Source organism: Dipodomys spectabilis, unplaced genomic scaffold (assembly GCF_019054845.1).
Source record: "Dipodomys spectabilis isolate Male_0828 unplaced genomic scaffold, ASM1905484v1 ptg000308l, whole genome shotgun sequence".
NCBI lineage: Eukaryota > Metazoa > Chordata > Mammalia > Rodentia > Heteromyidae > Dipodomys > Dipodomys spectabilis.
The window spans coordinates 1,125,731-1,140,732 of record NW_024870985.1 but is presented as its reverse complement, the minus strand read 5'-3'; the positions used below and the strand labels follow the sequence as shown (position 1 = coordinate 1,140,732).

Genomic DNA, 15,002 nt, shown 5'->3' with positions numbered 1-15,002 from the left:
ATTGGCTAGGCAGAATAGAGCTGAGGAGGTTAGTCCGTGGGCAATTATTATGGCTGTAGCTCCTATATAGCTTGATGGGGTTTGGATGAGGATAGCGATAATCACTAGGGCTATGTGGCTTACTGATGAGTATGCAATTAGTGATTTTAAGTCTGTTTGTCGCAGACAGATTGAGCTGGTTATAATTATGCCCCACAGAGATAAAAGGATGAATGGATATATTAAAGATTTGTTAAGGGGTTCGATGAAGGTTGAAATACGTATCATTCCATAACTGCCTAGTTTTAATAATACGGCTGCTAGAACTATTGAACCTGCAATTGGGGCACTGTCAGAGTAAGCTGATTGCTTTCTATACCAGCTGCTTGGTGATAGGGGCCACTCCCGTGCTCTGCCACCATCACAGAATGATTCCATATCTCTGAATCCTTTGGTTCTAGATCCAGCTAAGTCTCTTAACAGAGGTCAAAACCTATGAGATGTCACCTAGGCTTTTTAAAATAAAGTTAGTAGTCCTATATTCATGGAGGGACACGGAGTGAGGGAATAAAGGAAAACTCAGAGAGATGGCTGGATATTTGAATCCCAAGTATTCCACAAGCTGACAACTATTCTCCATTTGTCAGGGAGTAGACATTGATCAACTGCAATAATCACAGAATTCATGTTTTGATCATGGTTCCTATTAGGTGTGAGAAACAAGTAGGCCCTTATTTTAACTGTGTGGGGGTTATCTACCTGAACATTATGCAATCTAGCACTAGAGTACTCTCAGATGGAGTGGTGACTGGTGACACTTGAGAGACATAGAGAAAAGGAAAGGGAAAGCAGAACATTTGTCACGGTTCCATTTAGAGCATGCTACGACCACACCTGTGCTATGATCACCAATTTCTTTCCAACAATTTTATCTTATGAACTTGCCAACAATCATTCACGTTGCACTGAGCAATGATTCATCGGCTCATGTCAGGCCCAAGTGATCCAAAGGCAACTAAAGATTTCTTCTCCTTAGCTCTTCAAACACTTGAATCATCTGCCTAGTGACCAGGCAGCTCTTTGACCTATTTTAATACGGTCATATCCCCCTCCTCTACACTCACCTTACACTGAATAGCCTCTGGGACATTTCAGTACATCTGATCTATCCTTGGCTAAGAACACATCTCTATGGGTAGAAATACCCAACTACCATGTTTCCCAACATTCGTTTTTTATTCTCAGTAAGCCTTCCATGAGCAAAAGCATCCAGGCAAGTATGGACTAAGAATAGGAACTTCTATCATTCTGCTAGGAATGGCTAGACTGTGACCAATGTTGAAAGAAAAAATTGTACAACTGTCCTCAGAGATGATCTATCAAGTTCCTGGGGGTGGTCAGCCACTAGCTCAGGATGGCTATTGTCTCTGCAACAGCTAGAAAGCAGAGACTGTCACTTAAGATAACCAAATTACAGCACAAGACACGTGTATTTCTCCCATGCTGCATTTACTCAGACCAGCTAGGACATGACAGCAGCCTCTATGAGGAAATGAATCCCAATTCTAAATCCATACTGAGTAAAGAAACATGAAGATATCATTTAAACTCGAAATTGTTTGAAAAACAGGTTAAGGAGCTTCCAAAACACAATAGTAGAGAAAGAATTACTAGAGTTTTAAGGAAAAATGCAAGAAGCTCGAGATCCTGTTCTTTTGGGAAACATATGGCTTCCAACAACAAATAAAAGAGACCAAACTGGCCAGTTTCTGGAATCAATAGAAAACTTATTCCATCATCTAGCCTTTTCCTACTGTCTGTCCTTTGGAAGAAATGCTATGAAAGGCAAGAACATTGCTGGCTTCCACTGGCTATCCACCCCAGTCTGCACCATGCACGAATGCATCAGTGGCCACAGCCTCCACAGATGGATGCTAATAGCATTCAGTCTGGGATGCTGATACTCCTACAGTACACAGCACAACCCTACAAAGACGTGACCTACTTTTTAACATCAATAGTATTGAGCTTAGACAAGAATCTTCTTTCAGGAGAGAATATCATACATTTTGCAGTTTCTCCAGGAGCTGGAATATGAACAAGAACCAACTCAACTGTTGGTACCCAGAAGAAAAGCGATAAAGCATCTTTTGCTCATCTCCTCAAAACTTCCCCCTAAAATCCCTTCCTATACCATGCATTTCTGCCTTCAAAGGAATGTACATAGGCAGTTAAAAGGCCTGTACCAACTGGTCTCAGCCTCCACTTGTAAGTGACAACGAAAACATTTTCCTGCATTCAGGTCAGCATCAAAAACAGCACTGGGCCATATCCTTTCTGTGTCAGGAGTTATCTCTGCTGATTTCACATGACTGCTATCTTATCGATTCTGAGCGTAGGCTGCAGGCCTCAACTGAAGTGCTACCATATAGCTATACTGCCCAACACGTGTGGAGGTTATGAGAGCATCACTAAGGATCAAGTGAACTACTTGAACCTCATGGAAAGTCTTCATACCTGGGACCAACGTACCCAATAGATATAAAACATCCACTAGCACTTAAGGGTCAGGATGGCATGGAAAAGCAGAGCAACTCACATCGTGGCCGTCAAGAAACAAAGGGTCCAATCCCCCAGCCACCTATTTCCCACACCACCTAAACTGTCCAGAATTCCCAATAGAGCACCACCACCTTGGAACCAAATATATAACATGGGAGCCTGTGGGGAGACATTTCACATTCAAACCTAGGAGCATCTGAAGATGCATCTGGCTTCTTCCCATCTCTCCAGCTACTTGAATCCCTGAGTCATCCGGCCACTGCCACCAAGGATCACCATAGAGTTGCTGTGTTGTGTAAGACACAACACACCCTGTCCACTCACCAGGAGAGATGTGTCGTAGCAACCTCAAACCTGGCAATCCTCTGACCTCCTGATGAACTTTGTACCCAGGAGCAAACAGCACAGAATAGAGGCTTGCTCAATTTCTAACACCCCACTATCTTATCAGTCTTCATTTCACTGAACCATGAAGTCAACTCTTAGAGCTTCTGCTATTCTCTGTAGCAGAGAGAGCGCTGAAGGTGTGAAGTACCAACCCTACCAAGAGGCTACTTGAACAGATATACTATACAACCACCAGCCTACTTGGACCCTAAAGCCTACTGAGGGCTTGATATTACATGTGGTATTAAAATACCTTTTAGTCCCAGTAATATCCCTAACCAAAGAGCTAGAGGATGAAGGGACTATCACTGACTCTGTCCCCCAGAAATGCTGTTCTCTAAAGAAAACAGAAATGCTAAAAATGTCCTCTTTTGCTATCAGCTAAGAAGCAGAGCTGATCTATAGGTCTTGTATTAGAAACAGTTTCAAATAGGATACATAGTTGGTTGTAGACATTCAACTAACAGACTATTTGGGGCCATTTGAGTACAAAAGGCCTTCTCAAAGCACAAGGAAAACAGTTCAAGGATACCCTTCATGTCATCCATAGCTATCTAGGCCAATGCAGACAACAGATCCACTAGTGTCATTCTAATTAAGACCCAGAGTGAGTCCCAAGAGGACCAAAAGGTCAGTCAAAGTCAGATCCAAGAGTAAGACATGGAGATGTGCCCGAGTATTATTTCAACCCTGAGCTGTGAGTTTGATGACAAGACTCCAGTACAGTCTTGCCATCTTGCTATGTAAATGATCTACCTGGCCTAGCTTCTAAAAATTGAGGAATGGATTCTTTCAGGGGCGAAATTTCTAGAGTTGTATTCTCTAAAATATCTTCCTTTCAACTTTGAGAAAAAATACACAAGCTTTTAGTACTCCATCCATAATGACACCATGGAAAAACAAGACTATCAGGCACCAGTGGGAGCTGAGTTCAAGTAAAATCAAATGGTTCTCAAGTTATGGTAATGGCAGAAATTTTTTCTCGTCAGTTGGGGAGTATTGTCAAGAGTGCACAAGACAGCCCCCTGCCTCCCGCTTCATGATCATGAATCACTCTCTCTCAAGTATCAGTTCTTACACTCTAGATGACAATAAACAAGTGAGAAATACCCTGAAGTCTTTGTAAGATGCACAGGTTCACATGTACTACCACCCATCTTTCAGATTGTATGCCAGACAGGCAGACAAGAGGTAACTGCTGGAATCCTGGCAAGTCACTGCCTGAGCCTGCTGCCTTCTGAAAGCCCCTCTTACCTGGTCCACCACATTGACCACCATGTCCCCGCCCACACTGTAGCAGAGCCTGCTAAGAGGACCGGGCCTTGGCCATCTCTGCTCTGGATGTCCTAACCTTGGATCTCTTTTCTACCTTGTTCAGGGGCAGTGGTTGTCAGAGACATATGGAGGTACTGAAGGCCAGGGTGCAGACCTGGCCCTTTGCCTGCCTTCCCCTGGGGCACATGATGGCAGACTGACCTGGAGATCTTACAAGTCACCTTGGAGGGGCTCAATGGGCTGCTTGAGCAGAGAGTGTGGCCCAGTAAATGCAAAAAGCAGGTGATAGATCTGTGGAATATGTCCCTGGCCATCTGGACCTCAGGATACATAGTGGGGTCTCGAGCCTGCTCAGCGATGGCCCTGACAAGCAGTAGTTCAGTGTACAGAAATGGGGGAGCCGCTCTTTGGGATATTCATAGATGTTGTCAAAGATGATACGGGGTTGTGTCTGTCCTAGCCCACTTGCTCCGGTGGGTCAAGACAAGAAAAGTCCAAGTTCAGCTATGGTCCAAGAAGCTGCAGAGTCTGTCAAACTGCACCTCTAAAATACAAAGCATGCTGAGTGTGCTTCATCTGGACTCCATCCTGGAGATGGACATGGGCGATTTGTGGGATTAACAATGGAAAACATGGTCCTTTATCTGGACAAAACTTTCCATCCTCTCTCTCTCCAAGATGAGTGCAAACATCATACTTCTGGATTCGATTCCTTCTTCATCCAACTACTGCAGCACAAAAATCTCCCAACTTCATACACATCATGTCTTCCTTTATGGAGAGCTGCCTAAGGTGTTCAGGACTCTGAAGCCCCTGATGACTTTGAGCTCATGTCCACTGAATGGTGCAGACTTGAGCTATCTGTCCCAGTGTCCCTGCACCAGTCAGCTCAAGCACTGGCATCTCAGCAGGGCATGCATGGATCACTTCAGTCCTGAGCTCCTCCGAGCTCTGCTGGAGGAAGTGGCTGGTACCCTGGAGACCCTGGCTTTAGAGCACTGTGGGGTCACTGAGGCCCAGCTCTCTGCCATCCTGCCCACCCTAAGCCAGTGCTCCCAGCTCAGTTTGTTCAGTTTCTATGGGAACCACATCTCCAGGGCCTCCCTGCAGAACCTGCTGAGCCACACAGCCAGACTAAGCCGGTTAAGCCAAAGGTTGTATCCAATCCCTCTGGAGACTTATGACCACCCATGTCTGTATCGGTGTGAAGTAAAAAAGGAGAGATTTTCTCAGGTTTCTGTGAGCTTGAAGCAGATCCTGAGGGACATACAGCCAGACCCTAAGGTCCAGATCTGCATTCCTTTAAGAGCTGTAATAAGTGCGAATTCTACAACCTTGCACCCAGTGCTAACTGGGCAATCACAGAGGAATATATATCCCTTTTCAAGGGAGATTAGACAATGTAGGTTTGTGCATGTCAATAGTCCATGTCATTTCCTGTGGTCCCTTGGAAATGAACGTGAGTGTGCTCTTTAGGACACTGTACCTTCTAGAAGGGTCACAAACCCCATGCCAATCCCCAGGGATAAAGAAAAGAGGACAGTTTCCTCTGCTTTCTAGTTTCAATGCTAGGAACAATGGTCTCAACAAAGGAATCTGGAGTGGATTCAGCCTGGGAGGAACAAGAGGGAATCCTTGTTTCCTGGATGGTTCTATAGAAATGGCCACTTCCTGATGAAGTTGCTTATTCTGTTCATTTTACTTTATGACAATAAGTTATTGAAGAAAAAAAAGACAATTGCTACCTTAGGGACTGCAGCATCCCAGAGATGACTCAGCTAAATTCCTGCTAAATTTGCTCAACACCTGTCCTCTGCTGAGCAATGCTACTTTCCATAGTTCATACATATATGAAGGTAACAGTGTGAAGGTGTCTATTTCCCACTTTCCAGAGCAGCCACATTTCAATGTCTTGCAAACAACCTGGGGAACCTATTCCACTTGACCAGATGTCAGCTCCCATAGCGCCACCCTGTGGTTCTGCCAAATACACTTTGTTCTGCTTAGTTTCCATATACTACATGCATTTCCTCTGAAAATAAGCAGACCAGCATAGGAAACAACTTTACAGTATGAAGTCAGAGTCTATTCCTCAGTAGTCCCAAGAACCCATCATTGTTATTGAAGGCAACTTCTGTGCAAAGGGTGAGAAAACTTGTTCCCTGTGGGATAACTAAGGTATTCCTGGGTCCTGATCTTAGAATCATGCAAGCCATCTTTGCAATCCTGAAAATGCTATAGCAAGTTGCCACTCAATATATCATCCCAAATGGACAAAGGTTGCCTAACATGAGGTCAGAAGAGCCACATCATTAGGTAAGTAGTTTCACATCTGCAGGTAAGAAGTTTCGTACAAACTCCTAAGTGCCCTACAGCAAAAATAGTAGCCATATCTCCCATCATGAAGAAAATGAAAGGAAAATACTAGACAACTCCAGAAAGTTACCCCCAATTTATCTCTAGTTAAAAAGTCGTGGGAAAATAAGGAGTTAAAGTATCCAGCCACATTCTCTGGATTCTTGCCTCTACTTCTGAGTACAAAAAGGAGGCAAAAATTTATCAGACAAATCAGAACATAACACACAAGTGGGTTGACTTTCAGCTTTGATGGATTTAGGGGTGATTATGCTCCAATGACATCAGCAATCTCCCAAACCACCCAGGTATTTCCTAGATCCTATGATGGTCTAGATACTATGTTATGGAGAAACAGTTTTGTAGATAACGAGTCTGGTTTCCAGCTTGACCTCTTCCATTCCCAAGGTATGCAGCAGCCTACCCTTTCTAATCAGAACAGAATGGACATAGAACCTGTTTTCCATCTCAAGATGACAGGAAGAATACTGCAGGACAGCAAGCACAGAAAACCCAGACCTTAACAAGGCCTAAATCCATTTGTCTCCACAGAAACTGCTTGACCAGAGATGGGCCTCATGGGTTCAGTCTCATTCCTCATACCCAGTGTCCAATTTTAGGACAAACCATATCACTTGCTCAAATACAGCAATCAATATCTGGCCTCCAAGTCAGCTTCCCTAGATTCACCAGCTCTTCCCTCAATAATGCCAAGTCTGTAGAGACATAGTATTCCATGTCCAAAATCCTGTAGCCCATTTGTAGGCATTTTCTGAGAGAGCCTATCCTTTCTGATCATCTGCCCATATTCACTATCATGCGAGCTGAAGCCTATCAACATCCTGAACCTCCCTGGTATTATGATCAAATCTCAAGCATTAAACACTAACCATCTTCAATTTCCAATGAAATTCTGATTCTTGAACACTTTTGGCTCCAGAAGCAAGATGGCTTTTCTCTAGGCAGTACCTACTTAGGTGCAACTTTCCATCACTTACAGTTGTCTGTCCAGTTGGTGGGAAACACACTGAAGCTTAGATTCTGAATCCACCAAATGCTTAGCCTTTGGCAGAGCTTGTCTGCTATATTACTGGAAAGAATACAGGCAGCTCCAGGTCAGGATTACACAGCTTAGAGTCTGAATTCGGAGATGCCCATGAAATCACAGAACTTAGCTTTGGTGACAACTGCCATATGCAATATTAATTGTACAGGACAAATTCAATGAAACAATAGGTCCTGACACCAATAGTGTGGCCTACCTGTAGCCTACCCCCAGGATGGTGTCCTGAAAATACTATGGCACAGTGTTTCAAAAGCAATCACCAGGGCTGCCTTTCCTCTCCACCATGACAACTAACTCCTTCTAGCCTGAGCCCAGAATGTGGACACAGCCTTCCTGACGGCTAGCCTCAAAATGAGGGAAACATCATTCTCAATTATGTCGGTCTCCCAAATTACCAAGGCATTCCCAAGATCAAGATAGTGTTTCCCAAAACTTCTGTAGACAAGACTGGAGGGTTCTGGATAATTTTAAAACAAGAAGGCAAGCAGGATAAGCATTTCTCCACTTAACGACTACAATCTAGTGAAGTGTAGTTGCCAGACAAACAGCGAGTTCATTATGAGCCAAGATGATTTCCTGGGATTTGGCTGTTTGAGTGGTCTGGGTTTTTAAGTGTGAAGAATCAGAGTTTCATTGGAAACCGAAGGTGAGTACTGAAGTTGGATGTAAGCCTCAGAGATAGAGAGCAAGTTTTTACACTAGCAAGGACGGTTAAGAGTATGAACAAACAGGATGGAAGGCTCAAGGCATTGCAAAGGCCCTCCCCCTTCCATATCTGCTTCAGTCTGTTCACCTCCTTGCTCTTCTTGCTGCGAATTCTGCCCAGTTGTGCAAATGGAGGTGGCACCCTAGAAGCTCCCTTCCTCCAGCTTGTTACCTTTCATAGGAAGGATGTGGCCTTGGAATTAAGAGTCCAATTCAGCAATATGTTGAGCCTAGTCAGATATGTTGTGGTTCCTTTGCATTCTTCCAGAATGGAGCTTTCAGGAAGAACAAGCAATACCAGCAGAACATTCCCAACTGAGTAGATACCATGGAGAAAGATAGGTTCTCTGTCAAGCAGGATGGAAAGGAGTTTTCTCCAGAGAAAATCAAGATCAAGGTGCTAGGAGATGTGATTGTGGTACCTGGCAAGCATGAAGAACGCCAAGCAGGAGACTTCGCCATCTCATGACTCCACCCCCCCATCCAAAAGCCCTCAGGACAAGGAGGGGCCTGGCTTTATCTCCAAGGAGCTACATGAAATGGACCCTCTCATCCCACCCCCGACGATGATGGCGATGACCCTGTCCCCCTAATGGGATCCTCACTCTGAATGGGCCAAGGAAACAGACCTCTGGCCCTGGACGCACCATTCCCATCACCTGTGAAGAGAAGCCTACTGCCACTGCAGGCCCAGAGAAGCCCTTTCTCTAAATTCATTTTTTAAAAATAAAAGTTCTCCACTTGTGAATGAAAATCTCGTGACTAGTGTTCAAGCTTCTCAATGCCAAGGGCAAGCCCAAATTATTAAGCTAGTAAAATACCATTCAGCAGCAGAATGCTTATTTTTGTGTTTGAATATTCACTCCAGGATTTTTGCCACAGATACACAGCTCGCTGTGAGAATGGCAAAATAAGGTTTGACTCCCACTCCACAAGCTTGCTATAATCTTCCTGTCTCCATGCACTCGCCTAACACCTATGAGTTGTCATGTCCCTGTCTGCCTGTAGGAAACCCAAATTACTCACTAGTGGCTGTTCACATGCCTACTATTTTAGTCCCATAATACAAATGAGACCTGCAATCAGGGAAATCTTGTTCTTCAAATGTATAGAGTAGGCCCTCTGGGTTTATCAGGACATATCAGTAATACAATTGCATTTAAGAACAAGATCTGAAGTTCCACATCATTCAAATCTACTTAGTGATGTCACCCAAAAGGATTGAAGTCTGGAGACAACAGCCCCACCACTTGTATCTGTCTTTCCCAAAATCACCTAAGCAAGGAGATGCAAGAATGTAGCAGCAAAACTTTAGCAGCCAGGGTATACTTCCAGAACCCAGGGGCTAAAAGGTAACTTTCTGTGGATGTGACACTCTTTGTCCCAGCCCTCAAAGACAGAAGAGCCAGTCACCGATTCAGATGAAAAGCAAACACTCCACCCCTAGCCAACTGCCATCATGCACTGAGTATAGGTCTAGACCATTGAGTGTGGCTAGCCAGTGTTTTATATTTGTAAGACATCAGTAAAAAGGTTTCAGCTCCAGTTCACATCATTACAGGCAATTGCCAGCATTTGTCTATTACCTACTCATCTGTATGCACTTCATTGTTATACAGCATCTCCCAACACCTTATAAGACTTAGGCTTAGGACCAATATACTGTTGTGATTGCTGCTTGATGGATTTGCTATAATTTACCATATAGGCATTTACCATTCTTAAGAGTGTATTCTATAGCATCACATCCTCCCTTTGCTTAATTTACCTTTGCCCAGTTGAGATTTTTTAAATGTAGTTCCCAAGCCAAACTTTGAATTTACAATACTTAAAATTCTCAATAAAGATCAAGCTGCTTTTAAGGTCACAACTAACATCCAACACAAATGTCCACTCAGAGTAAAGAAATTTATCTGCTTAGTGTGCACCACCAAATAGAGGGGGCAGGGCAGAGAGAAGGCCAAGTGATGTCCCGAGGTTTCTGTGAGTATGCCATCCTGCTCATTAGCCATATCTCCACCAGAAGACAGAATCACCTGTGTTTCTAAAGGATCTGAGCTTAGTAATACAGTAGTTCACACGGGATGAAGACTCTCCTAGAAGAAGGAACTGTGTTTGAAATATCAAACACTGTCATCCTCAAATCCATCCAAAAGATCGTTCTTCCCCCTACCCCTCCAGAGCACTTAGCCCATTCCTTCCTTTTTCCGCTTGGCATTTAGCTCAAAGGAGTCCTTTGGTGCCACTTAGTGGCCATGAGGTAAAACAGCTGCAAAAATGGAGACTGGAAACCCTTAGAAGTTTGCATTTCTTCCCCGTGAAAATCCTGTGGACAGTAGAACTTCCTGGTGGAATGTTACAGATCTAGCAGCCAAAGTCATCTTGCACTACATGCACTGTAACAGCTACTTTACCACCAAACCTCTATCTGATCTAATGTCTGTAGGTGAAGCCACTTTTGAAACCTAAAAGCTAGTCTAGTGTAACATGTGAAATCTATAGAAGAGATTTTTCCTCTGCTATTAAACTCACCTACTTGATGCCTCCATCACTGTATTTATGACTTTGTCCTGAAATTTCATCTCTTCTACGCTGGAACATTTCCAGGCTAACCTGAAATCCATGTTCCCTGGCCATAAGCACTCCTATCTGGCTAACAAACTCTTTGAGCCAAGAGCTGTATTATGCATCACCACATCCAATCTAGAAAAGCCTATGGCATCTAGTGGAAATTCAACTTCAAAGCTCTTTTACAACTCAGTCTCCCCAGCAGAGGGGCACAGACAGCACCCCATTAGAACGAAGTAACTGGAGTACCATTGCATCAGCCAGGCCTCAGCCTCTGAAAGCAGAGCCTCTTAGTGACAGATCACCAGGGTCCCTTGAGCTAGGCAAGGCCCTCCCTTGGCAGTCAAGAGAAATGAGCCTTGGGCCCCCTGCGCACAGGGCTGCGCCCTCTCGAGGCAACTCTCTTGCCAAGTTGTGATCTGAGGAACAATCATTGTATAAGATTAGAGCTGTAAGGAGCAAGGAGTCACTGATATGGAAAACACCCATTGTAAGACAGTCTTTGAAGGCAAACCAAAGCCACTTCTTCAGATGGTTCCCTCGTGTCCTCAGCCTAAAATCAAGTGTTTATATGTCCATGTATTCTCATGTTCCAAGAGTCCATGTCTACCATGTAAGACACCAGTGTGGCTCACAACTGTCTGTATGTTTAATGTACACACAAATATGGAGTAGATTGCAACACAGTGCTCTCATAGGGATCATGTCATTCTGAAATCTTACAACCCACCCCACAGAGATCATGGGAGCCACCAGGTCCCTGTGGACACTCCATGAGACTGCCTGGGCTTTTTGCTGGAAGACATGAAGTTACTAGTTTTGAACGGGAAGATGCAAAACTGAATGCAGAATGTGTACCTGAAATGGCACACTCCACAGAAGACAATTCTCCAGAAGGTCCGGCACCACCAGACCTGGCAACAGCTTCCTCTCAAGTGCCATCCTAGACCACTCAACAGCTACTCAGCTTCAAAAATACACCTGGGAATGTTCATTGTACCAGCTATATATCCTTCCTTGCCACTGGTTTAGTCCACATAGCTTAGAGCCCACACTTCTAGTAAAGTGGGGAAATACAAAGAACCACCCCCATCATGTATGCATACATGGAGATGAGACATGCTGAGATCATGAAACCCCTTCTCTAGAAAGGTGCGTGGGCTTTGCCATGGGTGCTTGCCTTGCCATACAAGTACCCAGCCATCATGTTGAGCAGGGCTTGCAGGTCCCTTCTGGATGACTCCTGTGAGTAGAGTGGCTTGATGATCTGGCAACAACACCCCTGATTGGAGGATGTTTATCTTCAAAGGCGACTGAGCCTACCAGAAACAAAGCATCTGCTTATCACAGAAAATTTCCCACTATCCCTGAATACACCAACCAGGTTATTCAGGTGAGATTTGGAGAAAGCTTTTGTTAAATGGAGGGCAGCACATCAAGGAGTATATTGCACTAGCTTATAGCATATCCAAATTCCTCAGTCTTAAAACCCACTGTATCATGCAAGAGCAAGAAGACAGTACATTTCTTTGTGTCCTTACCAAAAAGTCCAAGTTAAAGAGACAAGAGTTGTAGAAGCACAACAGATTTAGTGTTCATTCAAGGTGCAAGGCGGAGGAAAAATCTTGCTGCAATGCCATTTTTAGACTCTAAAATGTACCCACAATAATGGGAGGAGCAAGAATAAAAAGATATAAGCCAGTAAAGGTGATGAGTTTGTCACATCTACTGCCATCTAGAATGGGATACATTTACAGGTCAACAGACAAGGTCGTGGAGCTGAAAGGCCTCATACATCTAAGCTGAAGGGATTTTGTGATTTATTCTTCAATCATAATCCCACTACTGGAAGTGCAGAGGAGACCTGGATTACCATAGATCACCTTGATGAAGCTAAGCTCATGAATCTTCAAGTTGAACTCAAGTTTTGTCCAACTACAAGTTCTTAGGACAGTCAGATTAGTATGTGAACTTACAAGCAATACAGAAGACTGTCTAGATCATGCCAGCATGTGACTACAGAAATCTGGGTGTTAGGCTAGAGACCTGTGGCAGGGTGTGGGGGGGGGGGTGTTCTACATTCAAATTACTGTCCATAGGCCACCTGGATTGCCCTCCTTTCCTTTCACTTTACACAATTCTACCAGAGTACTCATATTCAGAAGGGCTTATGCATCAAGTTATGTAAGGAAAAGCAATCAACGGTGACTTCTTGGAAATCTCAGGGATCCAGGAAGATTTGTTCAGAAGTGATAAGGGAACCACATAGGAAGAAAGGGCTCACCTCACCCCAGCAGGCCGAAGGAACCTCCCCAGGTCTGCTCAGGCAGACCATGGAGCACAAAGTAATTTCAAGAGCCCTTAGCTTAGCACAGTCCATTTTCAAGGATGATGGAAAGAGCATGGCCCTCCCTTCCTGATGTCCCTCATATCAATAGTCACCTTCCTATTCAGAGAGAATCCCAGGATATAAAGCATTGCATTTAGATATGTCTTGATATAGGGGCATCCCAATGCCCACACATCTGTAAACATTCATAAAGTGATCTTAAACATTCATAAAATGATCATAGTCCTCAACAGGATGATGAGGATAAGTTTGTCTTCATTCCAGAGGCACACCCTATAACACAGTCTCCTACCTTGAGCCCCTCACATAGCAGAAGACAATTCTGACATTGGCCAGGCAAGAAGTACAGGTTCACGCCACAGCCATCTCAAACAGCAAATGGTTTTCATATCCCAGAAGGACCCCACTTCCACAAGGAATACCTACACCCTAATGGAGCATTTCCAGGAAGCTCAGACTGTGGCTGGTGGACTCACAACCAGAGTGCCACCAGAACTCTTTCTCATTGTGCAGCATACAACTATGGCTGAATTCTAGAGATTATCTTTTTAAATAAAGATATCAGATTATCTTTTTAAATAAAGATATCAGATTATCTTTTTAAATAAAGATATGAAAGAGCCCAACAGAAGCCTTAGTCCATTCAAGGTCACAAGTCCCTATTGGACATGAAACAAACTTAAAACCAAAGTTGTCTTAATCATAAGTCCTGCAGACTATGAACAACACAGAAGAAAACAAGGTATTCAGTAGGGAGAATTAATAGACTCAAGGCTGCTGTGAAGAACACTCTTCCTGGAGTTATCATCATGGAAAATCCACATGTGAATTTACCTGTGAAGATGACTTTCAGAGCTTACATTAGACACAAGCTTTAGGTCAGAAACACATAGAAGAGACTTTATAAGAAATGCAGAGCGCTGGGAAGGTGGCTCAGTGGTAGAGCTCTTGCCTTGCATGCCTGAGGCCCTCGGTTCAATTCCTCAGCACCACATAAACAAAAAAAAAGCCAGAAGTGGCGCTGTGGCTCAAGTGGTAGAGCACTAGCCTTGAGCTGAAGAGCTGGGGTCCAGCGCCCAGGCCCAGAGTTCAGGCCCCACAACCGGACACCCCCCCAAAAAAAACTGCAGAGAAACTTCCACTTATTCTCCATGCTTTCAGAGACATGGAGAACCTCAGAATACAAAGCAAAGTCTACAGATATCTTAGTTCTGATCAAAGTCAGGAGTGCATTCCCACTATAAATTCAACAAACACTGAAAATAGTATGGAAGGACTTCCAGGAGAAGTAGCCACATTTCAAAGTACATGGTCCGAAAGACAGCGGTGTTCTTCAACAATGTGTACCAAGTAAGGACAATACTGGACACAAAGCACTAGAACAGGCTCTTAAGAGCACTGTCAGGGCCCACCTCAAAATAACTCAAGCAGGACTGGTTCCCTGGCTGCTGGGACAGATACCTGCCCAGGATAGAGGCTGATGTTGCTATCACTTTAATACCCAAAGATTTTGCCATCAGTCTACCATATGCCAGTACTCATTATTCCTCAGTGTAAGAGAAATGGAGCTGTTATCATGGAACTGTGATGATTATTCCATGAAAGTTAACAGATATTCCTTCTAAACAAACATTTCACATGCAACATTTTTGCTGATAGTATGCGTTTAAGCATACGACACACACACACAAAAAACCTGGGAAGTTGCTAACACAGAATAGTCAACTCAGTGCCTACAGTCAGGGCCCTTGAGGC

The 15,002-nt window shown here is 44.0% G+C and overlaps 1 pseudogene; it reads left to right on the top strand.

Moving 5' to 3' along the window:
* The first annotated feature begins 8,657 nt into the window (after positions 1–8,657).
* LOC122127718 lies at positions 8,658–9,040 on the top strand (annotated as a pseudogene).
* The last annotated feature ends 5,962 nt before the right edge of the window (positions 9,041–15,002 follow it).